The sequence below is a fragment of the Macrotis lagotis genome, chromosome 5, assembly GCF_037893015.1.
Source record: "Macrotis lagotis isolate mMagLag1 chromosome 5, bilby.v1.9.chrom.fasta, whole genome shotgun sequence".
Lineage (NCBI taxonomy): Eukaryota > Metazoa > Chordata > Mammalia > Peramelemorphia > Peramelidae > Macrotis > Macrotis lagotis.
In genome coordinates, this window is record NC_133662.1 from 177733597 (window position 1) to 177747023 (window position 13427).

Sequence of the window (13427 nt, forward strand, 5' to 3'; positions counted from 1 at the left end):
ACCTAGTACAGCCTCCCCTCCCCCCCACTCAACACATGCACACACACACATACACACACACACACACACACACACACACACACACACACACACAGAAACACTATAATCTAATTCACATGCTTGTCATGGCATCACCTCTCTGATGTTGTGGTCTTCTTCAAAAATGAAGGATAAACATCTTCATCTGCTCTCTGTTACACCCCATCATTGTTCAGTCTACCCTTTACTGACCAGAAGAATTATTACCATTTAGTGACTAGCAATTTTTTTATACAGATTCATATGATTTGGTCAAATATATTATAGAATGTTTTATAATATTATCGGCAATGAAACCTCTACAAGAAGTGATAGTGAGAGGGAGAAAAATCCATCTGAATTCTTATTTCCATTTGATAAGTGAGACCAAAGGGGAGAAATTCAGACATTTAGGGAGATCAATTTTGAGATTTCATTGCATACCACAATGAAGTCTTTTTAGACATGAATTTTACCCAAAAAAGCCTAGAAAATGTATTTTTGGATCCAGTTTTTGAGAGAAGGTCTAGAACTTGGAAAGAAATCAAAGAGATTTAGAGATGATTAAAGGCATGAAATATAAGTCCACTGAGGAACAGATATAAGGATTATGCATTATTAGCCTTGAGAACAAGAGGTGGGGCTTAATAATGAGTCTGAGGATTTGAGAAAAATCATATTGCAAATGGTGTGTAGCTGTTCTCCTCCATTGAGGACATGGTGCAACATGACTGGTCTTAAATTGTAATATGAAAGATTTAAGTTTTAATGCAAGGAAAAAGATTTTGACATGATTATTAAGCATTAGAATTGATTACCAAAGGAAACTGTAGAATTTCCTGGAATTCCTTAGAATAGAATAGACTTTGATCTCTTTAGGTTGGCTCAGGTTAAAGGCCCTGACAAAAGGAAGAGAGAGAGAGAGAGAGAGGAATAAATGAATAAATGAACTTTGGGCATGTTTTCTAAGCCTTTAAATCTACAATTATAAGCATAAGAAACTCCTGTTTATTGGGGCTGCTCAAAACATAGGAGTGAAACCAGGTTTGTTTTAAACTCTGAATACCTAAGGAAGGCAGGAATTTGGAACAAAGGATAGAGATGGAAGGCTTCCCCAGGCAGGTTTTTTCATTTGCATGAGAAAACAGAAGATATTGGAATTAAGAAAAACTTCAGCACCTGAGATTCAGATATGGGAAGAGACCAAGCATTCTCCTAGAGATGGATTTGGAACCCAGAATATCTATTAAGGAATTAAGCAGGAATTAAAAAGAATTTTGAACACTAAGTCAGATAGAACCCTCTGACAAGGGACATTCTCCCTGGTGAGCAGAAGAGCAGGGTTCAAAGACAAGTTAAATGTCTGTAGGTTTTACTTAGCTCTCTTGTCTGTGCTATATTTTAAAGAAACTTGAATGGTCCTATTTTGGGGAGGGAAATGGGCCCTACATACTGACAGTCCTCCTCTCCTTATGAGTAAAAAATGTCACTGAAAATTTTTGAGAAGACCCATTTTTGTTCAGTCCTGTCCAACTCTTCATGACCCCCATTTTAGGGTTTTCCTTGGCAAAAATACTGGTGTGGTTTATTATTTCTTTCTCCAACTCATTTTTCAAGTGAGGGAGCTGAGGCTAATAAGATTAAGTGACTAGTTCAGAGACTAGGACAACCATATTAGACTGGCTATGGACAATGTTCTCCCCATCCAGAGGAAGAAAAACAAAACAAAACAAACAACAAAAAACCAAAAAAAACCCTTCATAATCTGATGAACACTTTATAAAAATTATTTCTTACTTATCTCTTTCCCTTAATCCTAATTCCTCATACTGAAAATGACTAATCTATAAACATGTTGATCAAAAATATATATGTATTACACTAACTTGACTATTTGCTACTGAGAGGAGGAGGGTGGGAAGGGAGGGTGGAAGGAAATTTTGTAATTTAAAAATATACATGTGCATATGGATGAAAAATAAAGATAAAAGATTAAGTGACTTGGTCAGGGTCACACAACTAGTAAATATCTGAGGCTGGATTTGAACTCAGAAAGATGAGTCTTCCTGATCCCACTATACCACCTAGCCCTGTTAAGGACTTGCCATCTTGGCATAACTAAAACTTCAACTTTGGGCTCTAAATTTAGAGATGGTAGAGAAACACTCTTCCTCTTGAGTGGAAGAGATAACACTTTATATGAGGACTCCAATTGAAAACAAAACCTGGAAACTAAATAACTTCACTGATGCGTAGGTTTGACCATAAAGGTCTAACTCAGAACTTTCTGTGGCTTCCCATTGCTATTAAGATAAACTACAAACTCCTCACCCTGGCATTTGAAGCCTTCCAATCCAATAAGCTCCACTCTACTTTTCTATTCTTTTTTACTTCATATTCCTTCATAATCTATATTGTAATCAAATAGTCTGCTATTAGAATCCAAGTAAAATAAACTTCCTGAACACTAAGGGGCAATTGAAAGGACATTTAAAAAAAGAGAAAAGAGAAGAAAAGAAAAATGAAAAACACTATAAACTAAGGAAGTGTCCAACAATTAAGAAAGGGTAGAATAAATTATGGTATATGAATGCAATGGAATGTTATTGTGAGATAGGAAATCACAAAAAGAGATGATTTCAAAGAATCCTGTAATGAAGGGATTAATAAGTAGTGAAGTGATCAGAACTAGGAGAAAAACTGCTAGAATGACAATGGAAAGAAAAACAACATTGAAAGACTTAAGGATTTGAATCAAAGATAGTGCCAACCAAGTCTCCAAAAGATCTATAATGAAGTGCATTACCCATTTCCTGACAAAGAGATAACACACTTAAAGCACTAGCTATTGAGATAAATGAGGGAGGGGTAGGTAGATCAGTCAATGAGATTAGTGGTTATAGGCTTACACTAATGGCAACTTTAAACTCTTGGGTGAGTAGGAGTTTGGTCAAATTTATGAATAAAATTTTTTGTAAATTTAGCTTGTATATAAGGAATCTTTGCAAATATCACTATAACAAATGTGATATTATTTGATTCATGATTGGGGGAGTTATTGTTTAACAATCATGTATTGTTAAGGACAAAATGTGGTCAACGTCAGAGCATGAAACTACTTAAAATTTTATTTGTTCATTAACAATATTTTACTTGTATATATTGAATGCTGAGAGGAATGACAGAAAATGTTGTTCTGTTGTTTTTTTAGTCATGTCTGAATCTTTGTGAATACATTTTCTTTTTTTTTTTTGCAAGGCAAATGGGGTTAAGTGGCTTGCCCAAGGCCACACAGCTAGGTATTTATTAAGTGTCTGAGACCAGATTTGAACCCAGGTACTCTTGACTCCAAGGCTGGTGCTTTATCCACTATGCCACCTAGCTGCCCCTGAGAATACATTTTCTTGACAGAGTGGCTTGCCATGTCCTTTTTCAGCTCATTTTACAGATGAAGAAATTGAGACAAATAGGGTTAAGTGACTTGCCTAGGGGCCATACAGCTCCTAAGTGTCTGAAACCAGTTTTCCTGTCCCCAGGTCTGGCACTCTCTACACTATGCCACCTTATGTACTGTACCTTAGGATAGAATAAGGTAAAAATAATTTCTTAGACTTTTTTTTTGTCTTGGAAACACTTAAAAACTTAGTCTTAGAGGCAAAGGGCGTCCAGTAAAAAATGCTGTTTTTTTCAGTCATGTTTGACTCCTTACGACCCCATTTGGGATTTTCCTGGCAAAAATATGAGAGTGGTTTGTCATTCCTTTCTCAGGTTCATTTTATAGATGAGGAAACTGAGGCAAACAGGGTTTAAGCAAATTACTCAGCTATGTGAGACTAAATTTGGACTCAGTTATTTCTGAACCACCTAATTGCCTTATCTCTAAATTAATAAGGTCTTAAAGTGAAGAGATCTTGGGTCTTCATCAGAATTCTCTGATATACATATATATATATATATATATATATATATATATATATATAATCTGAATTTTGCTTGAATACTTTTATCAATGAGCAATCTACTATTTCACAAGTCAGTCCACTCCCTCCCCCCAAAAATTACAGCTGGTCATTTGCATCTGAAATTAAGAGTGGAATCAACAGACACCAAACAAGGATTAGCAAAGTAGAAATGGGCATATAGCATTTTTTTGCCTTCAGGATCTCATGATTGTGACTGACGATCATTCTTCCATCTTTCTATGCAACATCTCTCATTTCTAAATCTACTCCTCTAATACTCAGGAGCAGTCAATGAAGCTAACTCCTTCAGCCAGCAAACCCCACTTAATTCTGTAGGGATAAGAGATCTTGTGATCTAAAAGTTAGTGATTCATTCACCCCTCAATATTTATTGAGTGCCTTCTTCCTATGGATAAGAATGATTTGGACTAGTTATTTTGGAGAACAATTTGGAGTTCTATTTACAGAAGTCACTAAACTGTGCATTCCCTTCTACCCAGTGATGACATTCTCTAGGTTTCTAACAACAGTATTGTGCAAGGTATTAGAATAGAAAAGGAACATGACTGGCTCACTAAACTTCAGGAACTTCTAATCTACTTAGTAAAATAATAACTATTACACATGGAATGATAAGAATCTGAAATAGTATATGACTAAGGGACAAACTGATTGGTAAAGATAGTAAGAAGACTTCAGAAATAAGACAGGTGTAAAGAGGCTAGACTAGGGTAGAAGGGGAATTCATGTAGGAGTTAGAAAGTGAATTGGATTTTGAAGGAAGATTTTAGAGAAGCAAAAACACTTTACTATTCATTTTTACCTATTTCTTATATTACATTATTACTTAACTAGTCTCTATTTAGATTGGGACAGTTAAGTGGAAAACTAAATAGAGTCCAGGGTCTAGAGTCAGGAAGATCTTCCCTCAGACACTAGCTGTGTGACCCTGGGCAAGTCATTTAACTTTTTGCCTCAGTTTCTTTGTCTATAAAATGAGCTGGATAAGAAAATGGCAAGGCACTTCAGGTCTTTGCCAATAAAACTCCAAATAGAGTTGCAAAGAACTCAACAATAGCAACATAGAATGTTAGCTCATAGAGGGAGCTATCTTTCTATCAGCACCCATCATAGAATTCTGCCTGTGGTAGTAAAGACTTGGATGAATTCCAGAATTTACACCCATCAGCATGAAAAAGATAATAAAAAAAAAGTAAGGTGACAGTCAGAAGGGCTAAAGGAAGACAGGCACATTAATTGATCTAGTTATTATGGAAAACAATTTGAAATTGTCCTACAAAAGTCAATAAACTATGCATGCTCTCTGAACCAATGATGCCTCCTAGGCTTAATACCAGGATGTATTGGAGTCAGTTTGAAGCCGATTGTTAACTTCTCAGTGTGAGCATTTACCCCTCAGATATAAGCAAACTGCAGATGAGGATTTAATTTATTATTTTGTTGGCTAGACTTTAGAATTCAATAGAGAATATACTCTGATACAGAGTAATCGTGAGTCATGTACATTGTTTCCCCCCAAAAGCTGATTGTTAAATATTTATCAGCACACTCCTGCTTTTAACCCAAAGAGGTCAAAGAAAGAGGGAAAGGAAATTTAGATATGAATGTATGTATGAATGAATATATACATACACATATACATATGTGTATGTATATCATATATATATGATGTATTCATTCATTCATAGTTATTCCCCCCTTTTACAACAGAGATGTTATAAAAGAGATTTTATATATGTATGTTTATATGTATACATACATTGTTGTTCAGTCATATCCAGCTTTTTGTCATAGTTTGTTCATTCAGTAATTCTCCCCTTTTGCAACAACAAAAAGAGATGTTATGAAAGAGATCTAATTTATGTATATATTTGCACACACACACACATACACATATATACACACATATGCAAACATACTTTGTTGTTGTTCAGTCATGTTTAGCTCTTGTGATACCTTTTGAGATTTTCGTAGCAAAGGTACTAGGAGAGGAAACTGAGATAAAGAGGGTTAAGCAACTTGCCCAGGGTCACCCAGCTCTTCCTGACTCCAAGGATATCTAGATGAGAAGAATGGATTGTAGTGAATGTGCCAAATTTGTGACTTGTCATGGCTGCAAAACTTCCCAGTGCCACCCCATATCAGATTAAAATGTAATTGGAAAATGATTAACAAAATAAATAAAAATGCAATATAACAGATAATGTAAATTTGTGATTTTATAAATCCAATATGTAACCTTCAGGGACCCTATTTTGAGTTTGACACCAATGTCCTAGAGAAACTATGAATCTATAAAATAAAATAAATCCAAATATTTTAGCCCAACATTCAAAATTTTCCCTAATCTGGTCCAAAATTAGCTTTCCATCATAATCTCTCAATATCAAGAATGTGACAGTCTTACTTCATTTTTTGACATGCCCTCAGGTGTCAACTGACTTCAAGATTGTTGGAACAAATTGTTCTTTTCTGCCCATTTCACTGGAGGAAGTCTTCACATGCCTGGGGTAGATACTCCATTAACTCACAGACTGGTTTGAGGACCATTAGTTTCCCTCAACCTGGCTTAACCTGTTTGCTGAGACAGTTTACCAGGGGGTGGGCATTTTGCATGTTACAGCTTCTTGGAGACACAGATTAGAGCTTGGTGCTCTAACAGGTGGACCCCAAAGATGGATGAATAGGGAATTCGATAGAATCATCTTCAAAATTTTGAAAGGATTGTCAAGCAAAAAGGGAGCGTAAAAATATCCTGCTTGTCTCCAAAAAGAATACTAGGAGCAAAGGAAATTTTCAAGAGGCAAATTTATTTATCATTATGACAAATACTTATTAAATTTCTCTTTAATATATGCAAGAAATAATTCTAGGGACCAGAGGTGCAAAAAAACCCCAAAATAAACAAATTAGCAAACCTACCTTCAATTTGCTTACATCCTATTGGAAATATAGTCTAGAAACTGGTTAGTCAGTAAAAATAAACACTTTAAATACCAGACTATATGTATTTTGTTCCTGATTATGAGCATTTGTTTTGTGCCTAATTCCTACATTAAAAAAAGAAAAAGTTTTATTTGAATATTTCAATGTATGGGAGAACCATACTTACTATTTTTAACTTCCTGTGATAAATGCCTAGAATCTGTCTTACCCCTTGATCTACCCATATTGCCCCTCTACTTCTTTCTGCAGGTGAACATCTCCTTGAGGATGATAACTTTGGTTCATGGGCACACACACACATACACACACACACACAATAAATTGAATATTTATTCATACATGCTTTCTTTCCATTGTTTCTAATTGGTGTCTCCCTGCAATTTACTCTATAAGCTTTTCAGAAATCTCTCTCACTTTAGTGACCTGTGGAGGAAACTATTTAAATTCTGGCCTATTTCAAGTCCTTCCCCTCAATCAGCCTCTTTTTTTGGAATCATTGACCCAAGCAATGTGGCTTCTCCTTTCCTACATCTCAGGTCCCTGAAGTTCTGTTCAGCCCAAACTAAAACATTAATCTAAGCAGCTTCAAGTTTTTCTTCTTAAAAGGCAATGAATGAAAGAAAAGACAACTCCCTTTCTCCAGAGATTAGATTCCCTAAGTATTTTTTTTAAACTGAATTATACTGGTATGACTTTGAAAAGACCCAAACCATCTCTGTGTTGGGATAGGACTTCCATAAGATTTCTTAATCATTTCAATAACATTTATTTCTCCTTGGCCTTTCCTTCCTCCTGATAGAATGTTTTATATAGATTTCTATTCTTTATTTTTAGCATCTACAGATACAAACAGATCACATCCAATAGGATTGAAAAGATAACACTCCTTTTTATTCCTATATATCATCTACATTTAAATGAGAAGGAACCCAGTCTTTTTTTTCCTGACTCTTGTTCCTTCTATTTTTCTCCTGATCAAATTCTACATATAAGGGAATTTGAAGGGGAAAAAAGGTAGTTTCACTGAAATCATGATAAAAGTTTCATTGGGAAAGGATGTTCAGGCTATAGGTTAATGTAAAATGTTGGCCCATATAAGGGTTTCATTTTTTTTTGTAATCATGAATGGCCTTGGATAACTCAGAGAAGAAGAGAAATTTCAACCTATTTCCTTTGTATTCTGTATATTTAGAAGCAAAGGTGCAAGTGTGTCCTTTTACCTCATTAGGGGCCATTGCTAAGCCATCTCCCCACCCCCATCTCCCTTTAGAGTTCTTGATTTGAAGACCAGACCACTTCCTTTCCTTTTAATTTTAGTTTCATCTCTTTTTTGCTTAGGCATGTTATTTTTAACATTAAAAAAACTTTTCTTCTTGGTAATAACTCAAAGTCTCCTTCACTGAAGCTTTTATTTGCCCCCTTGAACAGGCAATGTGGTAAGGTACCTGAAAGGGGCTATCTGTTTCCTGATGGAGAGAGAAGATGTGGAACAGAAACAATACAGTAATGACTAATTGGAGAAACTCTGGCTCAGTTAAAAATTCTGACTACCGAACAAGAACTGAACCTTGTTCAATGTTTTAGTGTGGATTAATTAAGTGGTAACTCATTAGTTATTCCAAGATTTCATTTTATTTCATAAGACAGAACTTTCCTAAATGCAATATGATTTTTTTTTTAAAGAAGTACTCAATCTGGGTCTGTCTCTCCAGTTCTGGAGAGCTGTGGTTGTTGTTCTTTTAATTATTCTTTTCTATTGTGTTGCTCTGCCCTTCTCTGTGTGTGCTGGAGTGAAAATGAATCAAACACCCTCTGGTCATGAACAGATTGGGATGTTTGGACTCCCTCTCTTTCTACTTTTGCAGAGCAGGGCGGAACGGCCAAGCGGCCAGCTGGGGAGAATTGCCCCTCTTGTGAAGTCTTTGTCCCTCAACAGACTTGCACAGACCTGGAGATGGATGGGAAAGGCCACGAAAACTACAGAGGAAGGCGAGAAAACAAATATAAGCCAAATACTCCACCATCTTCATTAAGTGAAAGGATGAGAAAACAAGGCCCTAAACTCCTCTAGCATCTGTGGTTAAAGCCCCTAAGATTAAAGGAAAACAAATCCCCATCATAATTTATCATGTCACAGTCACTGAGTCATTTTGTTTCAGGGTCAGACCGAGTTTGGGGGGGAGGCATGTGTTTTACATTCTGTTAAAATGCCAGCCTTGTTCAAGCAATATGGTGGTACCACAACTTTAATAATTGTCTTTTCTGTGATGCTTAAATGTCTCCTCTCTTAACCTTTCCCAGGACTTGTTAAATACTTTCGTGGCAAGCATTCTTTTGGTAGAATGAAGCCCATGGACTCCTCAGAATCAAAACTTAATTTTAATTTATTTACTTATTAATTAATAATTTAATTGATTGAAATGTGAAATTTCAGTGAGGGGTTTGTGAAAATAAAGATGTAAATTTTTTTCCCCATCTAAGTTCACAGATTTCCTGGCCTGTAGACCTCAAGGTTAAAAACCCCTGCTTTACACAAAAATATATTGTTGTTGGATGACCTCATAACAATGGGAGGCTATCTGTCCAAGACTTTTGTGGCTTTCTAGGAAAACAGGAAGAGTTTTAGTGTAATAATATGTGAACACCAAAAAAAAAATCATAATCTGATTTTAGCCTGGAATCACTGAGAAAAGGATACTAAGAAATCTGAAGTGGATTCCTAATCTAGTCTTTATAATGCATTTCAGTGAGAAGAATCTTTATTAGAATCACAGAAAAGAACTTAAGAGATCATCTTAGTTACTATTTCTTCACCCTCATTTTATAGCTGAAGTCACTGAGGCTCAGTAAGATTAAACAACTTGTTCCACATCACTTGGCCAGTAAATGGGAGGTCAGGAACTATGATGCTTCAAGTATTGATGCCAGGCCAATGGGTCTTTCTACTGTACTATGTTGGATTAGTAGTCACATGAATTAGTCACATCGATCCTTATTTTGGGGACAGAATAATGGGAAATGAAAATGGAAGATTGACCTTTTAACAATGCCATACATATAGTAATAATACTTTTTTGCATATGACTAGGTTCCCTTGAGTATATTTTTATTGTTGTTCAATTGTTTTTCAGTCATGACCAACTATTTGTGACCCCATTGGGTTTTCTTGGCAAAAATACTGGAGTGATTTGCCATTTCCTTTACCAGTTCATTTTACAGGTTTGAGTAAAATGTACTTAATAAAATTATATAAATATAAAGGTAGATTTTGTTGTATCAGTTATCTGACTCTTCGGAACCCCTCAGCTGGACCAGAGGTCTGTGGGGTTTTCTTGGCGAAGATACTGAAGTGGTTTGGCATTTTCTTCTCTACTGGATTAAGACAAACAGAGGTTAAGTGACTTGCCCAGATCACACAGAGAGTAAGTAGCTGAGACTGAATCTGAACCCAGGTCTTCCTGATACTAGGCTCAATGCTCTAGCCACTGAAGTCCCTAACTGGCTCTTTATTTGAGTACCTACAATGAATTTAGATTATATACAATATACAATATAGTGTCAACAGAACTGTGTCTGAGGTCTGGTTGATAGATTTAATGACATTGATCCTAGCTGTATATTGGTGGCCAAGTCACTTAATCAATCACCTGTAAAATGTGAATAATATCACTTATAAAATTGACCTCACAAAATTGTGAGGAAAACTCTTCAAGAATTAGATAAAAGGGAGCTGGAATTACTGGTCATGGGAACGGTATTTAGGATAAGGCAAGGAAGCAGAATATTGTTATGACCTTTTTGACTATAGGCAAGTTACATAATCTTATGGGCCTGTTTGCTCACCTGCAAAAAGAAGGGGTTGGACTTTAGATGAATCTGTAAGACTCTTTTCAGTTCTAAATCCTATATTTAATTTTTTATTGGTCTTTATCCTAACCCTCAAACATTGAAATATTACACTAATTCAATTTAAGATCCAAAGGGTTAAAGGATCATAAGTAAGTATAAACTTCTTGCAAAGGGTGGTTTCCTGATAAAAGTTTGATGAATTAAATGGTAACTATTTCAAAAGTATTGTATTGAGCATTGTACATATCTTTTTTTTTTTTTAATAGAGCCAAGGAAGAGAAAAACTGAATGACTTCAGGAATAAAGCTAAATATAATTAATTTGAAAAGCAAAGAATAACACAAACATTTGGATTATTGTATATTATAGAGCAATCATGACAATACCTCCATTGAAAGAAGAAAATGTTTTCTTTTTTCTAGTTTTGGTGGGCTTTACTTACTAAAATGATATAGGAAAACTTTATGGAATGTTGTGACATTTGACCTTGTTAAAAAAGATAAAGGAAAAGAACCAATTATTGCAGCAGGGTGATAAGAAAGAGTAAGGGGTCTCTCAGGTTTCAGTTCTGGCTCTGATTCTTATAATTTTACAATCATAAGCAAGTCCTTTAACTTCTCATCTGTAAAATGAGAACAGTACAGTACTTTGGATTCTGCTCACTTTGCAAAGCTGTTGGAACTGTAAACCTTTAAAGGAAGTACAAATGAGATATAATTGATATAATGAAATTAAAAAAAATTATTTTGCCTTATTCTGGATTGAAAATAAATTACACTTTTAGCCAATTTTTAAATTTTAACAGGTATTTTTGTTTTCCATATGGAATCATAGATTAATAATGTTTTTTAATAAAATTTATGAATCTAAATTTTATGAATGCTATTTCAAGGATATAGTTCAACTAATAAATCAAGGCAGGGAATAGGAAAGCATATTTTCTAATTACAGGGAGATATATCTTACAAGGACTTTGAATGCTGAACAGTTAATTGCACATCTGGGAAAATGCTGATGATTCAAATCTAATTTCATTACATTGAATCACAAGAATTTTCTTGAGAGGTGTGTCCCGGAGTTTTTGTAGAAAAAAGTACTCTTGAGCCTGAATACAGTCAGTTATCCACCTCCTAACAGAGGTCATAGATTCAGGGTACATACTTTTTAGAGACATACTTTTTTTGGACATGACCAAGGAGAGAATTTGTTTTTCTTAACTATGTGTATTTGTTACAAAGCATTTTTCCTCCATTAGGCTGGGAGGGAAAGAAAATATATGTTAATTAAAAAAAGATTAAAAAAAAAATCTATGAGAAGACTTGTCCCCCATACCCTGTGTATCTATGAGTGTATATATGTATTCTCTTGATCAATGCCCAGATACAAACACATGTCTTATACGGAGTTCTCTATAATAAACCATATTTAGAGTTAGTTTTTATTTGTTTATTGGTTTTTGCAAGGCAATGGGGTTAAGTGGCTTGCCCAAGGCCACATGGCTAGGTAATTATTAAGTGTATGAGGTTGGATTTGAACCCAGGTACTCCTGATTCCAGGCCAGGTGCTTTATCCACTTTGCCACCTAGCCGCCTCGAGTTAAAGTTTTTAAACTGCTGATGTATTTTGCTGATTTTCCTCTTCCTTATTTTCTTAAAAAAAAATCTCTGGGAGTGGGGAGATAGAATTATGTTTTATTTTTTATTTTTTATTTTTCACAAGGCTAATGGGGTTCAAGTGTCGTGCCCAAGGCCACACAGCTAGGTGATTACTAAGTGTCTGAGGCCACATTTGAACTCAGGGACTCCTGACTCCAGGGCGGGTGCTCTATCCACTGCGCCACCTAGCTTCTCCCTGAATTACGTTTTACTATTATTTTTACATCTATAATATTAGAATGATTTTTTTCAAATGTGCAGAATTTTCAGAAAGCAGAGACTAAGGAAATGCCAGTTATTTGTTTAAAAAAAAGTTTAACCGGGCGATTAAAAAAAATGCTCAACGTAGTGTCTTTAAAGATTTATTTTGGGTTTTACCATCCCCCCCCACCTTACTTCCCTCGCCCACCCCGTTCGGAAGGCAATTTGCCAGTCTTTCCGTGGCAAGAGGTAGTTTCTGCAAAAATGCTTTGCCGCCCTCGCTTTCTCCAGCCCAGGGATGGACCCGACCCGGCAGCGGCGCTTTCTAACGAGCCTGCCTTCAGGGTCTCGGGTGGCGGCACGCCTGGGTCGTACTTTTCCCTCAAAAACCCCGCTCAGGAGCGGAGATGAGCGCGGTGCCTCCACCCCTTGGCGCTGCCCTGCCTGGAAGCTGCGGGGACCGTGCCATCCGTCGGGGTGAGGAGGAGGAGGGAGCTGCGGAGCTGCGGGCAGCCTGTCCCGGCCCCCGCGGCGCGGCAGCCCGGGCTTCCCCGCTCGCGTCCGCCCCGGGAACGGTAAGTGATGTAGAGGCGGCAACAATGTTGCGGCCGGGCTCCGGGGCCGGGCTCCGGGGGCCGGGCGGCCGTGCCCGCGCGCGGGGGTCCTGCCGCCCGGCGCGCCCGGCCGCCTCCGCATCCCCGCCCCGCCCCTGCCCGCGCCTGCTCTCCGCCCCGTGGAATTCCAGGGCCCGCAGCGGCCGCCCTCGGGAGGCTTG

The 13427-nt window shown here is 36.9% G+C and overlaps 1 protein-coding gene across 3 annotated transcripts in view; it reads left to right on the forward strand.

Annotated features, from left to right (window-relative positions):
* MAP3K4 (mitogen-activated protein kinase kinase kinase 4) overlaps positions 1-13427 on the forward strand; it is a 205585-nt gene that overhangs the window by 48318 nt on the left and 143840 nt on the right. The window contains exon 1 of one of the 3 annotated variants that reach the window (XM_074187988.1): positions 13208-13227. The exons of the other annotated variants lie outside the window; for them this stretch is intronic. The gene's annotated coding sequence lies outside the window, so the exon portion shown is untranslated. Of the gene's footprint in view, positions 1-13207; positions 13228-13427 lie in introns of those variants that run through there. 3 annotated transcript variants of the gene reach the window in all.